We start from the raw sequence: 12274 nt of genomic DNA, 5'->3' as shown, positions 1-12274 counted from the left end.
CACAGACTCCGAGCTGGGGTTGGGGGGACACAGATGCCGAGCTGGGGTTGGGGGGGACACAGATTCCGAGCTGGGGTTGGGGGGGGACACAGACTCGGAGCTGGGGTTGGGGGGACACAGACTCAGAGCTGGGGTTCGGGGGGAAACAGACTCAGAGCTGGAGTTGGGGGGGACACAGACTCTGAGCTGGGGTTGGGGGGACACAGACTCGGAGCTGGGGTTGGGGGGGACACAGACTCGGAGCTGGGCTTGGAGGGACACAGACACGGAGCTGGGGTTGGGGGAACACAGACTCGGAGCTGGGGTTGGGGGAACACAGACTCGGAGCTGGGGTTGGGGGGACACAGACTCGGAGCTGGGGTTGGGGGGGACACAGACTCGGAGCTGGGCTTGGAGGGGCACAGACACGGAGCTGGGGTTGGGGGAACACAGACTCGGAGCTGGGGTTGGGGGAACACAGACTCGGAGCTGGGGTTGGGGGGACACAGACTCGGAGCTGGGGTTGGGGGAACACAGACTCGGAGCTGGGGTTGGGGGAACACAGACTCGGAGCTGGGGTTGGGGGGGTCACAGATTCGGTGGTGGGATCGGGGGGAACAGAGACTCGTAGAAACATAGAAGATAGGAGCAGGAGTAGGCCATTCGGCCCCTCGAGCCTGCTCCGCCATTCAATGCGATCATGGCTGATCATCCAAATTCAGTACCCGGTCCCTGCTTTCTCCCCATACCCCTTGATCCCTTTAGCCTTAAGAAATATATCGAACTCCTTCTTGAATATATTTAATGTATTGTCCTCTACTGCCTTCTGTGGTAGAGAATTCCACAGGTTTACCACTCTCTGGGTGAAGAAATTCCTCCTCATTTCTGTCCTAAATGGCCAACCCTTATCCTTAGACTGTGACCCCTGGTTCTGGACTCCCCGACCATCGGGAACATCCTTCCTGCATCTAGTCTGTCCGGTCCTGTCAGAACTTTATAAGTTTCAATGAGATCCCCGCTCATTCTTCTAAACTCCAGCAAGTACAAGCCCAATCGACCCAATCTCTCCTCCTGTCATTCCTGCCATCCCAGGTATCAGCCTGGTGAATCTTCGCTGAACTGCTTCCATGGCAAGAACATCCTTCCTCAGATAAGGCGACCAAAACTGCACACAATACTGAAGATGTGATCTCAACAAGGCCCTGTACAACTGCAGCAAGACATCCTTGTTCCTGTACTCAAACCCTCTTGCTACGAAGGCCAACATGCCATTTACCTTCTTAACCGCCTGCTGCACCTGCATGCTTACCTTCAGTGACTGGTGCTCAAGGACACCCAGGTCTCGTTGCACTTCCCCTTCTCCCAATCTATTGCCATTCAGATAATAATCTGCCTTCCTGTGTTTGCCACCAAAGTGGATAACCTCGCATTTATCCACGTTATATTGCATCTGCCATGCTTTTGCCCAATCACCCAACCTGTCCAAATCATCCTGGAGTTTCTCAGCATCCTCCTCACAGCACACACGCCCACCCAGCTTTGTGTCGTCTGCAAATTTTGAGATATTACATCTAGTTCCCTTGTCTAGATCATTAATATATATTGTGAATAGCTGGGGCCCAAGGACCGATCCCTGCGGTACCCCTCTAGTCACTGCTTGCCACTTGGAAAAAGAGCCGTTTATTCCAACTCTTTGACTCTTTGCTTTCTGTCTGCCAACCAGTTCTCTATCCAAGTCAATACCTTGCCCCCAATTCCATATGCCTTAACATTACATGCTAATCTCTTATGTGGGACCTTATCAAAAGCCTTCTGAAGGTCCAAATATACCACATCCACTGGTTCTCCCTTATCTATTTTACCAGTTACATCCTCAAAAAATTACAGTAGATTAGTCAAGCACGATTTACCTTTTGTAAATCCATGTTGACTTTGTCCGATCCTGTCACTGTTTTCCAAGTGCTCTGCTATTACATCTTTTTTAATGGACTCTAGCATTTTCCCCACTACCGATGTCAGGCTTACCGGTCTGTAATTCCCCGTTTTCTCTCTACCACGTTTTTTGAATAGTGGGGTAATATTAGCTACCCTCCAATCCATGGGTACTGTTCCAGATTCCATCAAATGCTGGAAGATGAGCAGCAAAGCATCAACTATTTCTAGGGCCACTTCGTTAAGTACCCTAGGATGTAGATTATCAGGCCCTAGGGATTTATCGGCCTTCAATCCCATCTATTTCCCTAACACCATTTCCCTACAAATACTGATTTCTTTCAGTTCCTCCCTTTCATCAGACCCTATGTTCCCCGACATCTCTGGGAGGTTATTTGTGTCCTCCTTTGTGAAGACAGAACCAAAATATGTATTTAATTGTTTTTCCATTTCTTTGCTCCCCATTATAAATTCCCCTGATTCTGACTGCAAGGGACCTATGCTTGACTCAGAGCTGGGTTTGGGGGGGGACACAGACTCGGAGCTGGGGTTGGGGGGGTCACAGACTCAGAGCTGGGGTTGGGGGGGACACAGACTCAGAGCTTGGGTTGGGGGGGACACAGACTCGGAGCTGGGGTTGGGGGGGACACAGACTCAGAGCTGGGGTTGGGGGGACACAGACTCAGAGCTGGGGTTGGGGGGGACACAGACTCGGAGCTGTGGTTGGGGGGGACACAGACTCGGAGCTGGGGTTCGGGGGGACACAGACTCTGAGCTGGGGTTGGGGGGGACACAGACTCCGAGCTGGGGTTGGGGGGGACACAGACTCCAAGCTGGGGTTGGGGGGGACACAGACTCCAAGCTGGGGTTGGGGGGGACACAGACTTGGAGCTGGGGTTGGAGGGGCACAGACTCGGAGCTGGGGTTGGGGGGGTCACAGACTCCGAGCTGGGGTTGGGGGGGACACAGACTCGGAGCTGGGGTTGGGGGGGACACAGACTCAGAGCTGGGGTTGGGGGTGACACAGACTCAGAGCTGGGATTTGGGGGGACACAGACTCGGAGCTGGGGTTGGGGGGGACACAGACTCGGAGCTGGGGTTGAGGGAGTCACAGACTCCGAGCTTGGGTTGGGTGGGACACAGACTCAGAGCTGGTGTTGGGGGGGACACAGACTCAGAGCTGGGGTTGGGGGGTGGGTCACAGACTCGGAGCTGTGGTCGGGGGGGGGACACAGACTCGGAGCGGGGGTTGGGGGGGTCACAGACTCGGAGCAGGGGTTGGGGGGACACAGACCCGGAGCTGGGGGGGACACAGACTCGGACATGGGGTTGGGGGGACACAGACTCGGAGCTGGGGATGGGGGTGGCCCAGGATTGGAGCTGGGATTAAGGTTTGGGACACAGAGTCAGAGCTGGAGAGGGAAGGCATTGGGATGCTTACAATTCATATGGTTTCACAGAGGCTGGCGAATGAGTAAAAGTGACTACACAGGCAGGCACAATGTGGGAACTTTTTCAGGAGAGATGTCGAGGACAGGAGCGCATGGGGAAGGAATTGGTCACACGAATGGTACAGTCTATTCCATTTGTGCATTAACCAGGCCCTAGGAGTCTGATCAGTTTTCCTCACTTGCTCTGGTCAGTCAACATTTAATGAGCTGGTTCCAGTGCCTCTCCATTTAATGAGCTGGTTCCAGTCCCTCTACATTTAATGAGCTGGTTCCAGTGTCTCTCCATTTAATGAGCTGGTTCCAGTCACTCTACATTTAATGAGCTGGTTCCAGTCCCTCTACATTTAATGAGCTGGTTCCAGTCACTCTACATTTAATGAGCTGGTTCCAGTCCCTCTACATTTAATGAGCTGGTTCCATTCCCTCTTCATGTAATGAGCTGGTTCCAGTGTCTCTCCATTTAATGAGCTGGTTCAAGTTCCTCTCCTTTGAATGAGCTGGTTCCAGTCCCTCTCCAATTAATGAGCTGGTACCAGTCCCACTTCATTTAATGTGCTGGTTCCAGTCCCGCTGCATTTAATAAGCTGGTTCCAGTCCCTCTCCATTTAATGAGCTGATTCCAGTCCCACTCCATTTAATGAGCTGGTTCCATTCCCTCTCCATTTAATGAGCTGGTTCCAGTGCCTCTCCATTTAATGAGCTGGTTCCAGTCCCTCTACATTTAATGAGCTGGTTCCAGTGTCTCTCCATTTAATGAGCTGGTTCCAGTCACTCTACATTTAATGAGCTGGTTCCAGTCCCTCTACATTTAATGAGCTGGTTCCAGTCCCTCTCCATGTAATGAGCTGGTTCCAGTCCCTCTACATTTAATGAGCTGGTTCCAGTGTCTCTCCACTTAATGAGCTGGTTCCAGTTCCTCTACATTTAATGAGCTGGTTCCAGTCCCTCTCCATTTAATGAGTTAGTTCCAGTCCCTCTCCATTTAATGAGCTGGTTCCAGTCCCTCTCCATTTAATGAGCTGGTTCCAGTCCCTCTCCATTTAATGAGCTGGTTCCAGTCCCTCTCCATTTGATGAGCTGGTTCCAGTGTCTCTGTATTGAATGAGTTGGTTCCAGTTCCTCTCCATTTAATGAGCTGGTTCCAGTCCCTCTCCATTTAATGAGCTGGTTCCAGTTCCTCTCCATTTAATGAGCTGGTTCCAGTTCCTCTCCATTTAATGAGCTGGTTCCAGTCCCTCTCCATTTAATGAGCTGGTTCCAGTTCCTCTACATTTAATGCGCTGGTTCCAGTCCCTCTCCATTTAATGAGCTGGTTCCAGTTCCACTCCATTTAATGAGCTGGTTCCAGTCCCTCTCCATTTGATGAGCTGGTTCCAGTCCCTCTCCATTTAATGAGCTGGTTCCAGACACTCTCTATTTAATGAGCTGAATCCAGTGTCTCTTCATTTAATGAGCTGGTTCCAGTCCCTCTCCATTTAATGAGCTGGTTCCAGTTCCTTTCCATTTAATGAGCTGGTTCCAGTCCCTCTCCATTTAATGAGCTGGTTCCAGTCCCTCTCCATTTAATGAGCTGGTTCCAGTTCCTCTCCATTTAATGAGCTGGTTCCTGTTCCTCTCCATTTAATGAGCTGGTTCCAGTGTCTCTTCATTTAATGAGCTGGTTCCAGTCCCTCTCCATTTAATGAGCTGGTTCCAGTTCCTTTCCATTTAATGAGCTGGTTCCAGTCCCTCTCCATTTAATGAGCTGGTTCCAGTCCCTCTCCATTTAATGAGCTGGTTCCAGTTCCTCTCCATTTAATGAGCTGGTTCCAGTCCCTCTCCGTTTAATGTGCTGGTTCCAGTCCCTCGCCATTTAATGAGCTGGTTCCAGTGTCTCTCCATTTAATGAGCTAGTTCCAGTCCCTCTACATTTAATGAGCTGGTTTCAGTCCCTCTCCATTTAATGAGCTGGTTCCAGTTCCTCTCCATTTAATGATCTGGTTCCAGTTCCTCTCCATTTAATGAGCTGGTTCCAGTTCCTCTACATTTAATGAGCTGGTTCCAGTGTCTCTCCATTTAATGAGCTGGTTCCAGTCATTCTACATTTAATGAGCTGGTTCCAGTCACTCTACATTTAATGAGCTGGTTCCAGTTCCTCTCCATTTAATGAGCTGGTTCCAGTCCCTCTCCATGAAATGAGCTGGTTCCAGTGTCTCTCCATTTAATGAGCTGGTTCCAGTTCCTCTCCATTTAATGAACTGTTTCAAGTTCCTCTACTTTGAATGAGCTGGTTCCAGTTCCACTCCATTTAATGAGCTGGTTCCAGTCCCTCTCCATTTAATGAGCTGGTACCAGTCCCTCTCCATTTAATGAGCTGGTTCCAGTTCCTCTCCATTTAATGAGCTGGTTCCAGTTCCTTTACATTTAATGAGCTGCTTCCAGTGTCTCTACATTTAATGAGCTGGTTCCAGTGCCTCTACATTTAATGAGCTGGTTCCATTCCCTCTCCATGTAATGAGCTGGTTCCAGTGTTTCTCCATTTAATGAGCTGGTTCCAGTTCCTCTCCATTTAATGAACTGGTTCAAGTTCCTCTCCTTTGAATGAGCTGGTTCCAGTTACCCTCCATTTAATGAGCTGGTTCCAGTCCCTCTCCATTTAATGAGCTGGTACCAGTCCCTCTCCATTTAATATGCTGATTCCAGTCCCACTCCATTTAATGAGCTGGTTCCAGTTCCCCTCCATTTAATGAGCTGGTTCCAGTCCCTCTCCATTTAATGAGCTGGTACCAGTCCCTCTCCATTTAATATGCTGATTCCAGTCCCACTCCATTTAATGAGCTGGTTCCAGTTCCCCTCCATGTAATGAGCTGGTTCCAGTCCCTCTCCATTTAATGAGCTGGTTCCAGTGTCTCTCCATTTAATGAGCTGGTTCCAGTCACTCTACATTTAATGAGCTGGTTCCAGTCCCTCTACATTTAATGAGCTGGTACCATTCCCTCTCCATTTAATGAGCTGGTTCCAGTGCCTCTCCATTTAATGAGCTGGTTCCAGTCCCTCTACATTTAATGAGCTGGTTCCAGTGTCTCTCCATTTAATGAGCTGGTTCCAGTCACTCTACATTTAATGAGCTGGTTCCAGTCCCTCTACATTTAATGAGCTGGTTCCAGTCACTCTACATTTAATGAGCTGGTTCCAGTCCCTCTACATTTAATGAGCTGGTTCCATTCCCTCTTCATGTAATGAGCTGGTTCCAGTGTCTCTCCATTTAATGAGCTGGTTCAAGTTCCTCTCCTTTGAATGAGCTGGTTCCAGTCCCTCTCCAATTAATGAGCTGGTACCAGTCCCACTTCATTTAATGTGCTGGTTCCAGTCCCGCTGCATTTAATAAGCTGGTTCCAGTCCCTCTCCATTTAATGAGCTGATTCCAGTCCCACTCCATTTAATGAGCTGGTTCCATTCCCTCTCCATTTAATGAGCTGGTTCCAGTGCCTCTCCATTTAATGAGCTGGTTCCAGTCCCTCTACATTTAATGAGCTGGTTCCAGTGTCTCTCCATTTAATGAGCTGGTTCCAGTCACTCTACATTTAATGAGCTGGTTCCAGTCCCTCTACATTTAATGAGCTGGTTCCAGTCCCTCTCCATGTAATGAGCTGGTTCCAGTCCCTCTACATTTAATGAGCTGGTTCCAGTGTCTCTCCACTTAATGAGCTGGTTCCAGTTCCTCTACATTTAATGAGCTGGTTCCAGTCCCTCTCCATTTAATGAGTTAGTTCCAGTCCCTCTCCATTTAATGAGCTGGTTCCAGTCCCTCTCCATTTAATGAGCTGGTTCCAGTCCCTCTCCATTTAATGAGCTGGTTCCAGTCCCTCTCCATTTGATGAGCTGGTTCCAGTGTCTCTGTATTGAATGAGTTGGTTCCAGTTCCTCTCCATTTAATGAGCTGGTTCCAGTCCCTCTCCATTTAATGAGCTGGTTCCAGTTCCTCTCCATTTAATGAGCTGGTTCCAGTTCCTCTCCATTTAATGAGCTGGTTCCAGTCCCTCTCCATTTAATGAGCTGGTTCCAGTTCCTCTACATTTAATGCGCTGGTTCCAGTCCCTCTCCATTTAATGAGCTGGTTCCAGTTCCTCTCCATTTAATGAGCTGGTTCCAGTCCCTCTCCATTTGATGAGCTGGTTCCAGTCCCTCTCCATTTAATGAGCTGGTTCCAGACACTCTCCATTTAATGAGCTGAATCCAGTGTCTCTTCATTTAATGAGCTGGTTCCAGTCCCTCTCCATTTAATGAGCTGGTTCCAGTTCCTTTCCATTTAATGAGCTGGTTCCAGTCCCTCTCCATTTAATGAGCTGGTTCCAGTCCCTCTCCATTTAATGAGCTGGTTCCAGTTCCTCTCCATTTAATGAGCTGGTTCCTGTTCCTCTCCATTTAATGAGCTGGTTCCAGTGTCTCTTCATTTAATGAGCTGGTTCCAGTCCCTCTCCATTTAATGAGCTGGTTCCAGTTCCTTTCCATTTAATGAGCTGGTTCCAGTCCCTCTCCATTTAATGAGCTGGTTCCAGTCCCTCTCCATTTAATGAGCTGGTTCCAGTTCCTCTCCATTTAATGAGCTGGTTCCAGTCCCTCTCCGTTTAATGTGCTGGTTCCAGTCCCTCGCCATTTAATGAGCTGGTTCCAGTGTCTCTCCATTTAATGAGCTAGTTCCAGTCCCTCTACATTTAATGAGCTGGTTTCAGTCCCTCTCCATTTAATGAGCTGGTTCCAGTTCCTCTCCATTTAATGATCTGGTTCCAGTTCCTCTCCATTTAATGAGCTGGTTCCAGTTCCTCTACATTTAATGAGCTGGTTCCAGTCCCTCTACATTTAATGAGCTGGTTCCAGTCCCTCTCCATGTAATGAGCTGGTTCCAGTCCCTCTACATTTAATGAGCTGGTTCCAGTGTCTCTCCACTTAATGAGCTGGTTCCAGTTCCTCTACATTTAATGAGCTGGTTCCAGTCCCTCTCCATTTAATGAGTTAGTTCCAGTCCCTCTCCATTTAATGAGCTGGTTCCAGTCCCTCTCCATTTAATGAGCTGGTTCCAGTCCCTCTCCATTTAATGAGCTGGTTCCAGTCCCTCTCCATTTGATGAGCTGGTTCCAGTGTCTCTGTATTGAATGAGTTGGTTCCAGTTCCTCTCCATTTAATGAGCTGGTTCCAGTCCCTCTCCATTTAATGAGCTGGTTCCAGTTCCTCTCCATTTAATGAGCTGGTTCCAGTTCCTCTCCATTTAATGAGCTGGTTCCAGTCCCTCTCCATTTAATGAGCTGGTTCCAGTTCCTCTACATTTAATGCGCTGGTTCCAGTCCCTCTCCATTTAATGAGCTGGTTCCAGTTCCTCTCCATTTAATGAGCTGGTTCCAGTCCCTCTCCATTTGATGAGCTGGTTCCAGTCCCTCTCCATTTAATGAGCTGGTTCCAGACACTCTCCATTTAATGAGCTGAATCCAGTGTCTCTTCATTTAATGAGCTGGTTCCAGTCCCTCTCCATTTAATGAGCTGGTTCCAGTTCCTTTCCATTTAATGAGCTGGTTCCAGTCCCTCTCCATTTAATGAGCTGGTTCCAGTCCCTCTCCATTTAATGAGCTGGTTCCAGTTCCTCTCCATTTAATGAGCTGGTTCCTGTTCCTCTCCATTTAATGAGCTGGTTCCAGTGTCTCTTCATTTAATGAGCTGGTTCCAGTCCCTCTCCATTTAATGAGCTGGTTCCAGTTCCTTTCCATTTAATGAGCTGGTTCCAGTCCCTCTCCATTTAATGAGCTGGTTCCAGTCCCTCTCCATTTAATGAGCTGGATCCAGTTCCTCTCCATTTAATGAGCTGGTTCCAGTCCCTCTCCGTTTAATGTGCTGGTTCCAGTCCCTCGCCATTTAATGAGCTGGTTCCAGTGTCTCTCCATTTAATGAGCTAGTTCCAGTCCCTCTACATTTAATGAGCTGGTTTCAGTCCCTCTCCATTTAATGAGCTGGTTCCAGTTCCTCTCCATTTAATGAGCTGGTTCCAGTTCCTCTCCATTTAATGAGCTGGTTCCAGTTCCTCTACATTTAATGAGCTGGTTCCAGTGTCTCTCCATTTAATGAGCTGGTTCCAGTCATTCTACATTTAATGAGCTGGTTCCAGTCACTCTACATTTAATGAGCTGGTTCCAGTTCCTCTCCATTTAATGAGCTGGTTCCAGTCCCTCTCCATGTAATGAGCTGGTTCCAGTGTCTCTCCATTTAATGAGCTGGTTCCAGTTCCTCTACATTTAATGAACTGTTTCAAGTTCCTCTACTTTGAATGAGCTGGTTCCAGTTCCACTCCATTTAATGAGCTGGTTCCAGTCCCTCTCCATTTAATGAGCTGGTACCAGTCCCTCTCCATTTAATGAGCTGGTTCCAGTTCCTCTCCATTTAATGAGCTGGTTCCAGTTCCTTTACATTTAATGAGCTGCTTCCAGTGTCTCTACATTTAATGAGCTGGTTCCAGTGCCTCTACATTTAATGAGCTGGTTCCATTCCCTCTCCATGTAATGAGCTGGTTCCAGTGTTTCTCCATTTAATGAGCTGGTTCCAGTTCCTCTCCATTTAATGAACTGGTTCAAGTTCCTCTCCTTTGAATGAGCTGGTTCCAGTTCCCCTCCATTTAATGAGCTGGATCCAGTCCCTCTCCATTTAATGAGCTGGTACCAGTCCCTCTCCATTTAATATGCTGATTCCAGTCCCACTCCATTTAATGAGCTGGTTCCAGTTCCCCTCCATTTAATGAGCTGGTTCCAGCCCCTCTCCATTTAATGAGCTGGTGCCAGTCCCTCTCCATTTAATATGCTGATTCCAGTCCCACTCCATTTAATGAGCTGGTTCCAGTTCCCCTCCATGTAATGAGCTGGTTCCAGTCCCTCTCCATTTAATGAGCTGGTTCCAGTGTCTCTCCATTTAATGAGCTGGTTCCAGTCACTCTACATTTAATGAGCTGGTTCCAGTCCCTCTACATTTAATGAGCTAGTTCCATTCCCTCTCCATTTAATGAGCTGGTTCCAGTGTCTCTCCATTTAATGAGCTGGTTCCAGTTCCTCGACATTTAATGAACTGGTTCAAGTTCCTCTCCATTTAATGAGCTGGTTCCAGTTCCTCTCCATTTAATGAGCTGGTTCCAGTCACTCTCCATTTAATGAGCTGGTTCCAGTTCCACACCATTTAATGAGCTGGTTCCAGTTCCTTTCCATTTAATGAGCTGGTTCCAGTCCCTCTCCATTTAATGAGCTGGTTCCAGTCCCTCTCCATTTAATGAGTTGGTTCCAGTTCCTCTCCATTTAATGAGCTGGTTCCTGTTCCTCTCCATTTAATGAGCTGGTTCCAGTGTCTCTTCATTTAATGAGCTGGTTCCAGTCCCTCTCCATTTAATGAGCTGGTTCCAGTTCCTTTCCACTTAATGAGCTGGTTCCAGTCCCTCTCCATTTAATGAGCTGGTTCCAGTCCCTCTCCATTTAATGAGCTGGTTCCAGTTCCTCTCCATTTAATGAGCTGGTTCCAGTCCCTCTCCGTTTAATGTGCTGGTTCCAGTCCCTCGCCATTTAATGAGCTGGTTCCAGTGTCTCTCCATTTAATGAGCTAGTTCCAGTCCCTCTACATTTAATGAGCTGGTTTCAGTCCCTCTCCATTTAATGAGCTGGTTCCAGTTCCTCTCCATTTAATGAGCTGGTTCCAGTTCCTCTCCATTTAATGAGCTGGTTCCAGTTCCTCTACATTTAATGAGCTGGTTCCAGTGTCTCTCCATTTAATGAGCTGGTTCCAGTCATTCTACATTTAATGAGCTGGTTCCAGTCACTCTACATTTAATGAGCTGGTTCCAGTTCCTCTCCATTTAATGAGCTGGTTCCAGTCCCTCTCCATGTAATGAGCTGGTTCCAGTGTCTCTCCATTTAATGAGCTGGTTCCAGTTCCTCTCCATTTAATGAACTGTTTCAAGTTCCTCTACTTTGAATGAGCTGGTACCAGTCCCTCTCCATTTAATGAGCTGATTCCAGTTCCTCTCCATTTAATGAGCTGGTTCCAGTTCCTTTACATTTAATGAGCTGCTTCCAGTGTCTCTACATTTAATGAGCTATTTCCAGTGCCTCTACATTTAATGAGCTGGTTCCATTCCCTCTCCATGTAATGAGCAGATTCCAGTGTTTCTCCATTTAATGAGCTGGTTCCAGTTCCTCTCCATTTAATGAACTGGTTCAAGTTCCTCTCCTTTGAATGAGCTGGTTCCAGTTCCCCTCCATTTAATGAGCTGGTTCCAGTCCCTCTCCATTTAATGAGCTGGTACCAGTCCCCCTCCATTTAATATGCTGATTCCAGTCCCACTCCATTTAATGAGCTGGTTCCAGTTCCCCTCCATTTAATGAGCTGGTTCCAGTCCCTCTCCATTTAATGAGCTGGTACCAGTCCCTCTCCATTTAATATGCTGATTCCAGTCCCACTCCAATTAATGAGCTGGTTCCAGTTCCCCTCCATGTAATGAGCTGGTTCCAGTCCCTCTCCATTTAATGAGCTGGTTCCAGTGTCTCTCCATTTAATGAGCTGGTTCCAGTCACTCTACATTTAATGAGCTGGTTCCAGTCCCTCTACATTTAATGAGCTGGTTCCATTCCCTCTCCATTTAATGAGCTGGTTCCAGTGTCTCTCCATTTAATGAGCTGGTTCCAGTTCCTCGACATTTAATGGACTGGTTCAAGTTCCTCTCCATTTAATGAGCTGGTTCCAGTTCCTCTCCATTTAATGAGCTGGTTCCAGTCACTCTCCATTTAATGAGCTGGTTCCAGTTCCACACCATTTAATGAGCTGGTTCCAGTCCCTCTCCATTTAATGAGCTGGTACCAGCCCCGCTCCATTTAATGTGCTGGTTCCAGTCCCGCTGCATTTAATGAGCTGGT

The sequence above is a fragment of the Somniosus microcephalus genome, chromosome 9 (genome assembly GCF_052327205.1).
Source record: "Somniosus microcephalus isolate GS21.2 chromosome 9, FLI_Smic_1.0, whole genome shotgun sequence".
In the NCBI taxonomy this organism is placed as follows: Eukaryota; Metazoa; Chordata; class Chondrichthyes; order Squaliformes; family Somniosidae; genus Somniosus; species Somniosus microcephalus.
The sequence above is the reverse complement of the archived record's forward strand: the minus strand, read 5'-3'. Positions refer to the sequence as shown.